The 15,430-nt window shown below is 39.8% G+C and overlaps 1 protein-coding gene across 26 annotated transcripts in view; it reads left to right on the top strand.

Moving 5' to 3' along the window:
- The first annotated feature begins 2,561 nt into the window (after positions 1–2,561).
- The window catches only part of Strada (STE20 related adaptor alpha), a 38,236-nt gene continuing 25,367 nt past the window's right edge, over positions 2,562–15,430 (top strand). For 6 of the 26 annotated variants that reach the window (XM_087210179.1, XM_087210181.1, XM_087210173.1 and 3 more), the window contains exon 1: positions 2,568–2,704. The gene's annotated coding sequence lies outside the window, so the exon portion shown is untranslated. Of the gene's footprint in view, positions 2,728–15,430 lie in introns of all 26 variants that reach the window. The other 20 variants (XM_021247504.2, XM_021247501.2, XM_087210177.1 and 17 more) reach the window with 10 other exon arrangements.

Raw genomic sequence — 15,430 nt, 5'->3', positions numbered from 1 at the left:
TTAGATGTGTAATACGCTTTGAGATATAAAATGCTGTACAGATTAATTCTATTCAACCTGTTCTACACATCAAACATATTTCCCTGTTTAGCTTGAGTATTCCTATAACTTTATTTTTCAGAAGAGGCTGGTGTGGGCTAGGGACTTAGCTCAGTGGTACCAAAAAAAAAAAAAAAAAAAAAAAGAGGCTGGTGTACTTAGTTTAAACTGAATACTCGATTAAAAACAAACAGCCAAGATCTTCACTCCATCCATCTCCATTCCTCCAGGCTTTAGGCCAGTTTTAGAAAGCTCTCGAAACCATGAAGACTCTAACCCTTACAAGTCAGTGAGAAACATTAGGGAGCTTGCATGACATCCCAGGCACATAACAAATCAAGAGCAAAGCAGGAAAAGACATACTCTGAAAATTTTGAAAGTTGACCTTTTCTTACACTGTTCTGTTACTTGGATTGGTATGTGAGAGATCCTGTTGTAAGGAAAACTAAAGCTAATATAAATTTGAACTTTGAAACCGTAGTAGCAGTCTAGCCCAAAAGATTCTCAGAGTAACTTTGTGAATAGTCATCCGCTCAGTAAAATCTTTTAGTCTCCTTCACTGATTTAGAAATTTAACATTTTGCTAGAACATGCCATAGCCATCTGGGTGTAGCGGTACAAACCTATAGTCCCAGTTACTCAGAAGACAGGCAGGGCTGCAAGCTTGAGGTAGGCCAGCGTAGGGAATTTAATAAAAAAATTTTTTGTACCAGGAATCGAACTCAGGACCTTGTACTTGTGAGGCAGGCACAGTGCCACTGAGTTAAATTCTCAGCCCAGAAACTATCTTTTTAAAAAATGGTTAAAGTGCTGGTGATGCTCAGTGGTAGAGTACTTGCCTAGCATGCCAAGGCCCAGGGTTCCATCCCCAGTACTACAAATGAAAGGAAAAAAAAAAAATGTATCATTGCTACTAGTTATTTAAACAGATGGAAAGTATTCCCCATTGTAACTGCTCCAAGAAGTTTGACATTTCAAGCACTGTCTTCTCTAATACAGCATTTTTAATTACAGAGGTCACGTGAACTCCAAGGAATTTTACCTCTTTTTCTGCTACTATCTTGCTTTGTGAATTTACCAAGTTTGCTACTAGGAGAGGCATCTTATTTTGAAAATGAGACAATGTGAGGACAGTGCTTTGGAAAATTAAAGAGAAGATAAGATTAAAGATAATAACAAAGGGGTGTGTGTAAAATCAAAGGAGACCTTCAAGTACTTGAGTATGGCAGAATCCAGTTTCAGTGGTGTATTTCCATCTGTCCCTGTTCTGATGTAGCTGCCCTTCTTCCCCATTTTGGAAGTTAAGACTACAATAAATCTGTGTCAAGGGTCAGGGCTTGGAAAAGATAATTCATTACTTGATAGTATATATCCATTTGGGGGCCCCTCACCCCACAGTGAATGGAATAACTAAAAAACCTAATCTCAGTTGGGTATCATGGCTTGCACCTATAATCTCAAGACTCTGGGAGGGTTAGGCAAGAGTACTGAGTTAGAGCCCAGCCTGGGTAATTAAGAGACGTAGTGAGACTCTTGTCTAAACAAATCCAAAACCATACAAATCAGACACACCTGAGGATGTAGCTCAGTGAGAAGGCCCTGGGGCTCACTCCCCAATATGATGGGGCAGGCAGAACTACAAAACAAATCCCCAAAACCCTAGTCTCACAAAAGGAGTCTTGCTCCGTCATAGTAATTGCTTTATTTCTTGGGCCTGTCATCCTTTGGCTTGGGCAGTTTCCCCATCAAGGCAAACCTAGGTTCTGCAATCATAGGTTCTGCAAACCGGGCAACTCAGTTGTGAGGAAAGATTTAGGGACAAAAGGATGCAGAAGGGAGAGAAATGATACTTCTCACTAGTTCAGCTATTACCCCCATTTTACAGATAAGGAATCTTGGGGACACAAAAAGGGTGAGTTTCTATCTTTGCAGTGGTGCTAGATTGCCTTTTTTCTTTTTGGTACTGAGGATCGAATTCGGAACCTTGCTCTTGCAAGGTAGGCAGCGGCACCATTGAGCTAAACCCCTGGCACTGCAGTGGTGCTAGACAGGCCAAAGTGAGGCATGTGGGATTTCTAAAGAAAGTGCCAGAGTTTAAATGTTTCCATTTAAGCTCTACCACATTAAATGACTTAAAAATTTTGTTTCTTTAAAGTAGCCAAGTCAGCAGTCAGAGGTGGTTTGCTTTCTCTATACCTTGCTTTCCCCTATACCTTTCAGCCCTACAATCACCCGACTTTTCCTTCTTGCTTCTACTTGGCTGGAGGCTCTGAGGAGCCCTCTTAGGATCCTGCAGGGTTGTAAACAAGCTAGATCTGCTTCCAATACACTTGTGGAAACGGACCCTCTCCGAGACAGAATGCACCCAAGTGTGAGCTGCATAGAAACGGATGAGAGGAGGGACTCTGGGTGCAGAAATTTGGGCACACCGCCTCCGGGAAAACGAGCGAGGTTGGCACCGCCAATATCGGGGCGGAGCTTCCTCACCCACTCCTGGTGGGCCCTGGCGGGGCGGGGCGGTGCTCTACACCTCCTCCCGTCCTTGAACTGCGCATGGCACGTTGCGTACTTCCCGCCCAGCAACCGGCCTGACTGCTGCGCGACCACTAAACTGAGGAGGCGGAGCCGAGACCGGGTCGGAGCTACGCGCCGACTGCTGGACCAGGTACCGGGTGGCGGGTCCGCCTGGTGAGCTTCCCAGAGTAGTCCTTCCTGCCCGGACGCCGAGGCCATCTCCTGAGTGGCAGGCCTTCGTCAGAGCGGCCCTCACCCCTCGCCCTCGCCCTCCACAGGCCCCATATATAACCCGCATCCTGGGTTCCCTCAGTGAGGGGCCTCGGTAGGGGCAGAATAGGCTTGGGCCTGGCCGGGAGATGCGGGAGCTGAGCTGACAGGCGAGAGAGGGGAGCTCCCGCCTTCCTTCCCGACCCCTGACCCCAGGTAGAAAACCTAGGGCCAGGTGTCATTTTGTCCTGCCCAGCAAAGTCGCGGCATCCCAGTGTTGGTCTTCCCCCCTCTCCACAATCTCATCTGAGGCTGGACAGGCAGCAGGCCAAGCCCCCATAAGGACGCAAGATCTAGGTGACTCCTTGAATCAGCCAAAACGGAGAGCTTTTAATTGTCTTGTAGTTGTGGGACCGGAGAATCTGGAGAGTGAACAGGAGGAAAGAAGAGTGGTTAAATTAAAATGTTTATAGATTTCAGGAAATGGAGAACTAACCTCTCTGCTCAGACTTTTGCTAAGATTCATACATACTTTACCTGCCACCCTCAAGAAAACCCAGTGGAATTGGTCCTCTTATTGTATTATCCGCTGAAGTAGAACTACGTTCCAGTATGTAGATGGTTCTACATGGGCTGATTCATACTTTCGAGAGACACGAAAAGACTTTTTTTTTTTAGACAGGGTCTTGCTATGTAGTTCAGGCTGGTCTTGAACTCACTGTGTAGCTCAGGCTGGCCTCGAACTCATGGTGATACTCCTGCCTCCCCCTCCCATGTGCTGTGATTACAGATATCCATCACCACACCCGGGCTTTTAAACATTTTTTAAATTTTTACTTTTTGAGACAGGGTCTCACTGAGTTGGTTAAGCTGGTCTTAAACTCACTATGTAGCACAAGCTGACCTCCCGAACTCAAGTGTTGGGATTATGGGTGTGCTCCACACCTGGCCCAAGACTGTTCCTGGTCCCTGATGGCAAAAACAAATTTCACTAGCTGCCTCAGGCCATGAGCCTGTTCATCAATTAGTTAACAGTGCTGAACTGGTCATATCTGTTCCTCTTATGGTAGCCAGGTTTCTTAGAGGTATTTTGGCTCAAATTCAGTATTTGCAGTTGTGACTCCAAACGTGGAGGAAGTTTAAAGAACAAGTGACGAAAATAGAATGGAAAAAATTTAAGCCAAATAAATTAATTCTTTCTGTACTGTTTGACACCTGGTCAGCCACATTCGCTAATCAAGGTAGTATCTTCTCAGTCATTTTTCTACACCCAGGTTTAAAACTTCTCTTGTCATTTTGGAACACTCTCTAAATCATTCAAGAAATCTTACTTTGAAAAAGACTTAATCAGTCTTTACGACTTCTTTGCATGACTTTGAGCATGTAACTTCCCTAAGCTTTACTTTCCTGAACTGTAAAATGGAGGATGATGCTGGGTATGGTGGGATGTGCCTGCAGTCCCAACATTTGGGAGGCTGAGGCAGGAGAATCACCACATGTCCGAGGCCAGCTTGGACTACATATTGAGTTGAAGGCCAGCCTGAACTAGTGAGACCTAGTCTCAAAAAGGGGGGGGGGGGTAGGGATTTAACTCAGTGGTGCCGCCGCCTGCCTGGCAAGCACAAGGTCCCAAGTTCAGTCTCTGAAAAAGGAGGATGATAGTACTTATTATGAGCTGCTTTCTGTGATTAGCACAGTTTGAGGAACATACATAATAAGTTTGCCATAAATGTTGGCTACTTGCATTATTTTTACTGTTAATTTAATATCCCTGGGGCACAGTAGCCCCTGAGTATGCAACAATGAACTACATTCATTCCCTGCCTTTGTGGAATTGCTATACTAGAGGAAGAGTTAATCAAGCACTTAAAGAATGGTATGTATGTGAGTTAAATGAGTTGGGGAAGAGAGAACAGTCACTCTTAGAGCTTTAGCTGCTGAAATCCAAGGCCACACACTCTGTAATTTCTCGTAACTGAATTCTCTAACTGAATGCTATTTCCTTCTGGAATATATACTTTTCAAGCTCTGTATGATTTTTTTTTTTTTTTTGTACCGGGGATCGAACTCAGGTCCTTGAGCTTGCACAGCAGGCAGTGAAACCACTGAGCTAAATTCCCGCCCCAACCTCTGTGTGATTTAAAACTTTTGCTCATCTTTCCACCAAAGCTACTTCAGTTGTTTGCTTTCCTCTTTCTGCTATTGATACACTGTTCTTTCTCCGATCACTAGAATGCAAAAAATTTGGAATCATCAGTTAGTTGTCCACAGGTAGGATGGGCTATCTGATAAGGTAGTAAGTGTCTGGCACAGAAAGATTTCAAGCAGGGGTTAAAAAACTATATATCCATACATTTGTAGAAGATATTCTCCAAAGGGTGGAAGATGGGCTAGATGACTTGTAGTGTTCTTTCTCACTACTCTATACTGTATTTATTTTATTCTTCCTTCTCTCCAATACATCTATTTCTTAATGGTCCCAACACCACAGGTTCTTAGCACAAATGTAGTCTAGGATAATTGTTTTCTAACTGGCATTCTTTTATCTGTCTCCTTCCCCATTCCTTTGCAGAGGAACATTCCTTAGAATATTTCTTGGAATAAGACTTCTCAAAAAAAAATTTTTTTTTTTTGCTACCGGGGCTTGAACTCAGGCCTTTGGGCTTGCGAGGCAGGCACAGAACCACTGAGCTAAATCCCCAGCCCCAAGACTTCCCAAACGTTAATGTTCACATATCTGCAGCATTGGTACCGAGGAGAGTGTTATGACCAGGCCGCATTCTAGATCTTCTGAATCAAAAATCTGCATCTTAACAAGATCCTTAAATGATCTCATGCACAATAAAAGTTGAGAGACCCCGTCTTAGCCTACTGTTGTGTGTTTGTCCTCTTTCTGTTCAAAATCTACAGTCTCTTCCTCTGGCTTGCTGAATAGAATCCATTACTGTAGCATGCACTGAAGGGTTGTTTGTTGTCCTTATATACGTAGAGTACTGCTTCAGTAATTGCCCTCACATTAAGTGGAGAGTATATGTCAACACACCTCTGTACATTAGGTCATTTATTCAGTATTATTGAGTGTCTACTCTATGGCAGGCACTATTGTAGAAGCTCAGAGAGATACCTTTGAGCAAGTTAAAGCACGTACCAAATATCAGTAGTTTGTACTATTTCTGACTTGAAATTCCCAGTTTCTGTATGTTCCATTTGACATTTTACATGTACTGCGGCTCATAATAATCTTTCCCTTTACTGAACTCTGTAAGGTTTCCTATCACTCATTTCTATGTGTGCATTTTCCTGTCCTGCTATTTATGTGTCTTGCTTCTACAACTAGCTTGCAAGCTCCTTACTTTCCAGGAATGTGTCATATGTTTTCTACCTTTTTTGTATAAAGACCAGGAACCAGGGCCCTGCCAAGAGCTGCTCACATTTAAGGATAACAAGCTCTTCATGGTTATCAAGTCCTGTCCCCAGCGTGCACTCTGGGTTTTTCAGATTAGCTAGAGGTGGCACACCCTTTTTGTGTGTGTATTTTTTTGGTACCAGGGATGGAACTCAGGTCCTTGCCCTTGTGCAGCAGGCGGCAAAACCACTGAGCTAAATCCCCAGCCCTAACCCTTTTCAAGTCTTAGTGTACACATCTCTTAATGTAAGATGATAGTTATTCTATCAATGCTCTTAATGTAAATAAATATCACATCCTTGTGCTGATACTTAGAGACAGTATATGGAAAGTGTGTATGATTTAGTTGTGCTAGTTAAGATTAATGCCTTTCTTTTTTTTTCTGCAGAATGTCAGTCATTGCCTCAGGTAGCAAGCAGTAGAATCTTTTAAATAAATAATTGATTCAGGAGCTCCAATGGCGCAATCAGTTAGTGTGTGGTACTTATACAATAATTGATTCTGTCTGCTAAATACCAAAACTATTTCTGGGATGGGTATGTAGCTCACTGGTAGAGTACTTGTTTACCATGAGCAAGGCCCTGAGTTTGATTCCCAGTACACAAATAATAAATAAATATTTTTTACATTTCCTTATCAATATTGCTTTGATAATGTATTATAGTGTTATTTTTTTCTTTTTTGCTGAGATATTGGGGATTGAACCCAGAGCCTTCACACTGAGATAATCCTGTTGTTTTATTGTTTTTTTATTTGAGAAAGGGTTTTACTATGTCCTATATTGACCAGGCTGGGATCAACTTGATGTTCTCTTGCCTCAGCCTCCCAGAGTACTGGGATTAGGCATGCATCACCATGCCCACTTGAAGTATTCTTCAATAAAATATATATTCAATAAAAGTGGATATAGTTCTGAATGTTATATCATCCATCTGTCTTCTCCTTTTATTTTGAATTTATATTTTTAGGAAAATTTGAAGGCATCAGTGATTATTTTTCCTGTGGTACTGTAGATTGAACCCAGGGTCTCATGCATGCTAGGTAAGCTCTCTACCATTAAACTACATCCTCAGCCCTTTTTGAAATTTTTTTTTTTGGTACTAGGGATCGAACTCAGGACCTTGTGCTTGCTTGCGAGGCAGGCTCAGTGCCACTGGCCTCTGTGTAATTCAGGCTGGCCTTGAACTCACTATGTAGCCCAAGCTGGCCTCAAACTCAGTGACCCTCCTGCCTCAGCCTTCCTCCTCCTGCCTCAGCCTTCCTCCTGCCTCAGTCTTCTGAGTGCTGGGATTATAGACGTGAACCACCATACCCGGATCCCTTTTTAAAATTTTGAGACAGGATCTCAATTGCCCAGGCTGGGATTACAGGTGTATGCTGTAGCATCTGAGAAGCAGATGATTTTAATGTCATAACAAAAGTTTATGGTGGTATACACCTGTACACAGGAAGATTGCCGTGAGTTTGAATCCAGCCTGGACTACATAGTGAGTTCAAGGCCAACCTGAACTCCATAGTGAGACCCTACCTCAAAAGAAAAAAGTTAATTTGTAGGAATAAACTAGGAAATTCCTTCAACATTTGTATCTTTTGTCATTAGGTAGATCTACTCTAAACCATCTCGGATGAATGTCTTCTTTATTAATTAACAAAATTATATCAAAGAAAATACCTGTGTGAAATTTTAAAAATAATAACATGAGAGGCTAACAGTGAAAAGCAGTGGTCTTTTTGGAAAGACAGGGAGGATACCTTTCTCAGCCATTCCTGTGTCTTTTCATCTTCTATCTCCCTTATGTGTCAAGGCAAATCTTTAGGGTTTTTTTTGTTTGTTTGTTTGTTTGAGATAGGTTCCCTTATGTAGTTTAGGCTGGCCTAAACTCACTATGTAGCCCAAGTTAGCCTTGAATTATGGCAATCCTCCTGCCTCAGCCTTCAGAGTGGTGGGATTTTAGGCTTGTGCTACCTTGCCCAGCCAAAACCTTTACTTTCACATTATCAGATCTGTAGACATTCCACTTCTTGTTCTGTTACCACAATTAAATTTATCAGGCTTTTTCTGTAGTTCCCATATAAAACTTAAAAACTAATAGTAAGTATAATTTTGGTTTTTAAATTTTGTCTTTTTTGTAAGTAATTATAATTTTGTAAGCATTGTTCACTAAACTGCCAAGTAGAATGCTTTACCAAAGTTCCATCTTAAAACTTCCTTGCCGTTAAAGGTCCAGTGGATTTTTCTTTCTTGCATTCATTGTTCAGTTGCTCAAAATTATACCACACTTGTGTTCAAATTCAGACTTTCATTTTCTGTTCAGTTTTTAACTTTTGTTGATTTTTGCTTACCTTTCTGTTTTCTTCTTGGGAGGAGAAACAGGCCATGGCTGGGGTCTGGGGTTCAGTGGTAGAGTATAGTATTTGCTTAGCTTGTGTGAGACCCTGTGTTGGATACACAAAATACTAAATAAATAAAGCTAATTCCTACCCTCTCCCTGAGATGTTTTTGTCTTTGACACTCATTTCATATGTTTTGTAAAGTCATTTCATTTTCCTCAACCCACCAACTGCATGTTATAATTTTTACTGATTCCCCCGCCCCCGCCCCCAGCAAATTGAATCCAGGCCCAGGCTGGACACAAACTTGTGTTCCTCCTGCCTCAGCTTCCCAAAGTGCTAGGATATAGCTGTGTGCCTCTATGCCAAGTTTGATCCCTTTCTTGACATGTTTCATGGGTATTATCTTGAGATTTATTTTCAGTAGAATCACCACCATTCTTTTATCTTCCTTTGTTAGATTTTAACTTCATTTTTCTGTAGCACATATATCCACAAATAATTTTATTAAAACTGTGTATGATGGCCAGGGATTTAGCTCAGTGGTGCCGCACCTGCCTCGGATGCACAGAGTCCTGTGTTTGATCCCCAGGACTGCAAAAAACAAAAAACAAACAAAACCATATATAAGAGGTAATTTTCTTTCATGTATGACAAATTACTTTGCTCTTATACCTTATTGATAATTTGAGTATAGAACTCTTAAGTTCAAAATCTTTTTCATAAACTTAAATATCTTGTTCTATTCTAGCATCTGCTTTTAAAGAGTCTAATGTCTGATTCTTACTCCCTTGTAGATAGTTTGTATTTCATCTTCATTTCTTAATGTTTTTCTCCCTTCTATATTCACAGTACAGGATTCTTATGAGTCAGATATGTCCTCTTGCATGCCTTTCCATGCTTGTTCCTTTTTTTTTTGGTACCAACAATCGAACTCAGGACCTAGTACTTGGCAGGCAGGCACAGCACCACTGAGCTATGTCCTAGGCCCCTGTGCCTTTTTTTCTGGTGTTAGTCATCTGTCATTTTGCTTTATGAGCTATGAGATTATTCTCTTTTTTTTGGTACTAGGGATCAAACTTGGGACCTTGTGCTTGCAAGACAGGAGGTGGAACACTGAGCTAAATCCCCAGCCCTATTCTCTTTATTGAATGTTTTAAAATTCTCTTCCATGAATCATCTCGTTTTCCTCAGGTTGGATTTTCTGTTTGTAATGATCCTTGATATTCAGGAATATTTAGAGAGAAGGGAATAGAAAATCTGACTTGGAGCTTTGGACACGTGATCATGCTAATCAGCTGGCAAGTGAGGGTTTAGGATGTGTGAATATGGATAGGCAGTTATGATGGGGACTTGTTATCAGCCTCATTTCTCTCTTTCCTGTTGGTACTGTTCTAGTTCAGAGCCCCTTAGGATTTTCTGCTGGAGAGATCTGCCCCCTCCTCTGCTAGTGTTTCCCTTATATACTAGCCTGCAGTTTTCTTGTCTCATATGACACAACTTTCTGTCCATTTTTTTTACCTCCTAGGTGAAAATAAATTCCTCATAGGAATTTATATGAACTTCATCTTTGTTCCTTTCATTCTTCCTTCTGTATGGGCTTACTATGTTTTATTCCTTTATTTAAATAATAGGATCTTGAGAGAGACATAAGTACTTGTAATCATTTTAAAATCTTGACTCTAAAGCTTGAATACTTCTAAATCTATTTCTAAATCTCTGAAAAAATTACTTTCAAGGTTTCCCTTAGAAATGTAGTCAAACAGCCGGAGGTGGTGGCACACATCTATAATCTCAGCCCTCTAGGAAGCTGAGGCAGAGGGATTGCAAGCTCGACTCCACCCTGGACAATTTAATGATTTAGCAAAACTGTCTCAAAAAGTGCTGGACTTGCTCAGTGTGAAGGCCCTGGGTAGTACACACACATAGACACACTATATTTTTTTTCAATTTTTACAAGCTTCGCCATCAGAGAGAAAGATATCCACATCTCAGATATAAGATTGATGCCATTAACATCATTTTAGAGATGTTACAATTGAGATTCAGCAAAGCAAAGTAACTTGATCAAAGTCACACAAATGACAAGAGCATAATTCATACTGTCTCTAACTTCAAATCCTGTGCTTTTTTCACTACACTATACCATACCATATTGCCACCCTCAACTTTCTGATTTCAGATTACTTCTTTTTGATTTCTAATTACTCTTACTGTTCTTACTGTACCCTGAGATACTTTTTAGCATTCTTTTTTTTTTTTTTTTTTGGAGGTAGGGTCTCACTATGTAGCCCAGGCTGGCATCAAACTCACAGCAGTCCTCCTGCCTCAGCCTCACAAGTGCTGAGATTACAGGTGTGCACTGCCACACCCAGCTAGCATTCTTGATTGTTCTTAGCATTTGTGTAGTAACAGTATGTAGTGAAATTAACTTGCTGTCTATCATTGTTTCTGTCTTTGTTTTACTATCTTTGAAAAGTTTCCAAGTTGCCTGTGTCTTTTCCATTTTCTGTATTGAAGCACAGATTTGATCATGTACCAGTACAAATTCCCTATGATGAATGTTATCATTATGTATATCTAAAATTTACCAATAAATATTTTGTTTTAAAAAGTGAAGTACAGATTTGATAAACAGTATTGGGAAAAATTTTGACAAAATTGAAGTAAATTTAGTGGAAATTTAGAAAAAGCAAAATTATTCCTGATTATTAGAATCACATTCCTTCTGATTATTTTCATAAAGTGATCTCAGAAATAAACATCTTCAGAACATGCATATTCGAAACAGAGTGACAAGTTTCCTAGGCCTTGTAATGTGAAATAAAGGCTGATATTCAAGTAGCTTTTGTACATTTTTGTACAAAAATTTGTACAAAATTTTTTTTTTTGGTACTGGAGATCAAACTTGGGACCTTGCACTTTCGAGGCAGGCACTGGAACCACTGAGCTAAATCCCCAGCCCTGTACAAATAATTTTATTGGAGGTAAACAGTAAGATCTAGCGAACCTATGACACACATGTTAGTGTTTTTCTTTTAAGACAAAAGATGTTAATGTATGAGTTGTTTTTTCTAAATTAAAACCTCCATATTCAGGTTTAATTGCAGTGTTGGCACATTTCAATAAATAAGTGGTTTTCAGGTTGCAGTTTGGGCACTCATTGCTAAAAGGTCCACCACCACTATTCTAAGCCTTTAGCTATCTTGTTTTAATCAAGGAATAGATTTAGAATATTTAGAACAATTTCCTTCAGTGAGCCCTGTACTGGAAGTTTCCAAACCACATTCCAGTCCAGTGTTCCCTACTAGGGCTCTCAGGACCCAGCACATAGTCATACTCATGTTTATGATTTATTATGGCAGAAGGATATAATGCAAAATGGAGCAAAGGGAGCAGGCACATTGGTCCAAGTGGAAGAGACCAAGTGTAAGCTTCCAAGTGCCTCCCTCAGTAGTCACAGGATTTCCCGCAAGAAGTTATCACCACATGTGTGAAGTGGAACCAGGAAAGTTCATTAGAGACTCAGTGCCCAGGATGGTCATGTAGGCAGCCTCTGTCCTGTCCCTAAACTTGAGACTGTCAGAAGGAAAACAGGTGTTTAGCATAAATCATACTGTTTGTAGCCCTGTTTATCATTTCTTGGAATGATGGGAAACCTCCCAAAACAGTTTTCAGATGTCAGCCAAGGACTAAGCATGTAAGCAGATCGTGTGTGTGTGTGTGTGTGTGTGTGTGTGTGTGTGTGTGACCAGGGATCAAATTCAGGACCTTATGCTTACCAGACAGGCGTGAAGCCACTGAGCTACATCCCCAGCCATGTATGTAGATCTTTTTAAGAAATAGGCATTGAAGCCTGCCATGTTGACTCTTCTGAACAAGCTCAAAATGTATTACTTCTTTTAAAATTTCCTTTTGAAGCTAGATGTGGTGGTGCCTACCAATAATCCCAGAACTCTGAGAGGCTGAAGGAGCAGTATCCCAAGTTCAGCCTTTCCCTGGGCAGTTTAGTGACTTAGCAACACTCTGTCTTAAAAAAATAAAAAGAGAAGCCGAGCATATTGGCACAGGCCTATAATCCCAACACTTGGGAGGCTGAGGCAGGAGGATCCCTGCAAGTTCAAGGCCAGCCTCAGCTATGTAGTGAGTTCAAGGCCAGCCTAAACTATATAGCGATACCTTGTCTCAACAAAACAAAACAAAAGCTCAATAATACAATAAAAAGAGCTATTAACATTTAATAGTGAAAATTAAAGAGCCTAATAAGACTTATACCCAAATAGAAGGGCATACTTCATTGTTAGAGAGGATGTCTAGTTTTTGCCCGTTGACAGGTTCAAAATCTTTTTAGAAGATGCATGCACACACATGATCTCTCATCTCTTCCCTGGTCCCAGGCAACCAGTAATCTGCTGTCATTATATTTTGACTTTTTCTAGAATTTCATGTAAATAGAAACAATGTGTAGATTTTTGTCTGACTTCTTTTGCCCTAATGTAATCTTCAGATTCATCCATGTCATTTCATGTATCAGTAATTTGTTGTTTTATTAGTGATTAGTAGTCTCTTGGTGAATATATCACATTGTGTTTATTCATCTACTGATTGATGGACATGTGCATTGTTTTCTCATTTGAGGTTATTGTCAGTATTATGAACATTAATGTACAATCTCTGTGAACATGTTTGTATTTGTCTCAAATAGATAATTTAGGAATGGGATTTTTTTTTTTTTTTTTGGTACCGGGGATCCAACTTGGGACCTTGTAGTTGTGAGGCAGGCACCAGAACCACGGAGCTAAATCCCTGGCCCAGGAATGGGATTATTGAGTCCTAAAAGCTTCTAAACTGTTTTCTAAAGTGGCTATACTATTCTTTTTCAAAATTATTTTGGTTATTTTAGGTGCTTTGCATTGCCATATACATTTAAAATTGACTTAGTTTCTTTTAAAAAAAATCTACTGGGGTTTAAAAATTTTGTTTTTGTCTCTTGTTTCTTTTTTTAAGACAGGGTCTCACTGTAGTTCAGGCTGGCTTTGAACTCACTATGTACCCTAGGCTGATCTCAAACTCACTGTTACCCTCAATCTCCTGAGGGATGAGATTATGGACATGCACCACCACTGCCAGCTATGTGCTGGAATTTTACACTTGATCTTAGCCAAAAGGCTGAGAAGTGATTTGTGCTGGAATTTTGATTGGAATTAAATCTGTTTGTCAATTTGGAGAGACTTGACACCTTAACAATATTGAGTGTTCCAATCTCTGAACATGGTATAGCTCTTATTTAGATCATCTTTAATCCCTCTCTACAGTGTTTTATAATCTTAGATGTACAAGTGTAATTTTTAAATATTTTTGTTGATACTGGAAATAGTATTGCTTTTTAATATTCATTATCTAGGTCTTCATTGTTAATATATAAAAATATAGTAGGGGGGCAGGGATTTAGCTCAGTGGTTCTGCCACCTACCTGGCAAGGGCAAGGTCCCAAGTTCCATCCCGGGTACCAAAAAAAGGGGGGGGGGTTGTAATTGACCCTCTTTCTAAATTCTGTATATATTTATGTATGGTACTGGGGATTGAACCTAGGGCCTTCGCAATGAGCTAATCGGCCCACTTTTATTATTTGAGACAGGGTCTCTAAGTTGCTGAATTACCCAGACTGGGCTTGAACTTCTGATACTATTGCCTCTGCTTCCCAGAGTGCTGAGATAACAGATGTGTTCCACTACCATGGGTGGGTTCAAAATTTATTTTTTCTGTATAGTTTTTTTTGGTAGAATCCTTAGAATTTTTTACATACACAATCATGATATCTTTGAATAAAGAGTTTTATACTTTACTTTCTATCTGTTTGCCTGTAATTTCTGCCTTCCTTTTCACATGGACCAGGATCTCTACTGTGATGTGAAGAAGAGGCTGTAGACAATCCTACTTTGCTCCTGTTGTTAGAAGAAACTTGTTTATTTTTCACTATTAAGTATCACGTTAGCTGTAAACTTTTGTACTTATCGTCATCAAGTTGAAAACGTTCCCTTCTATTCCTGCTTGGCCAAGAATTTTTTTTTTTTTTTTGTACAGGGGATCAAACTCGGGTCCTTGTGCTTGTGCAGCAGGCAGCGAAACCACTGAGCTAAATCCCCGGCCCGAGAATTTTTTAAAATCATGAATTGGTATTGAATTTTATGAGATACTTTTTCTCCATGTACCTAGATAACTCTTTCACATTTACTTAATGATGTAAAATTAAATTGATTTTTTTAATTCCATAAAATTATTCCTCAACAAGTTCAAACAAAAATACTTTAGCATACATTGATTCATTATTGAATGATAAACCGGTCTCATTCCTGAGATAAACCCTACTTAGCCAGGGCATTATGCTTTTAGCCATTCTGGATGTAAATTTTTAACTATGAATAAAACATGTCACAGAAGATGAAGTCATGGGAAAAAATACACATTAAAGAAATGGCAAAAGTTTTGGATGTATGTAACTAAAACATAATACTTAGTAAAAGGATTGGAAAATTTGAAGAAATTATTGGAATGTAAATGGAAGTGAAAAAAGTATAAAACTAATGGTATAAATCTAAAAGTATACCTTTATCAGGAATTCTGTAAAATGAGAATAGAGAAAATGGCAAAGACAAGATCAAAGAAATAATACAAAAATATTTCCTAGAATTGAAAAACAAATCTCCACACTATTTCACACTAAAAAGGCAGACCAAAATGCAGCTCTGCCTTAGAGGCCCACTAGTCCAGATTGCAGCAGGAGAACACAGGGCCCCTAGAAGACCGTCTCAGGGGAAAATTAGAATTGGTGAGTTGAAAAAAAAATTGGTGAGTTGAAGATAATGGAAAAACATATCAATAAGTCAAGTAGCAAAGATGTAAGAGTATTTGGAAAAAGTTAATACACAT

Source organism: Heterocephalus glaber, unplaced genomic scaffold (assembly GCF_053883595.1).
Source record: "Heterocephalus glaber isolate CG9 unplaced genomic scaffold, H.glaber_assembly_v1.0 deba00001124, whole genome shotgun sequence".
Taxonomy (NCBI): Eukaryota; Metazoa; Chordata; class Mammalia; order Rodentia; family Bathyergidae; genus Heterocephalus; species Heterocephalus glaber.
Note: the sequence above shows the minus strand (reverse complement) of the source record. Positions and strands in the feature narration are given on the sequence as shown.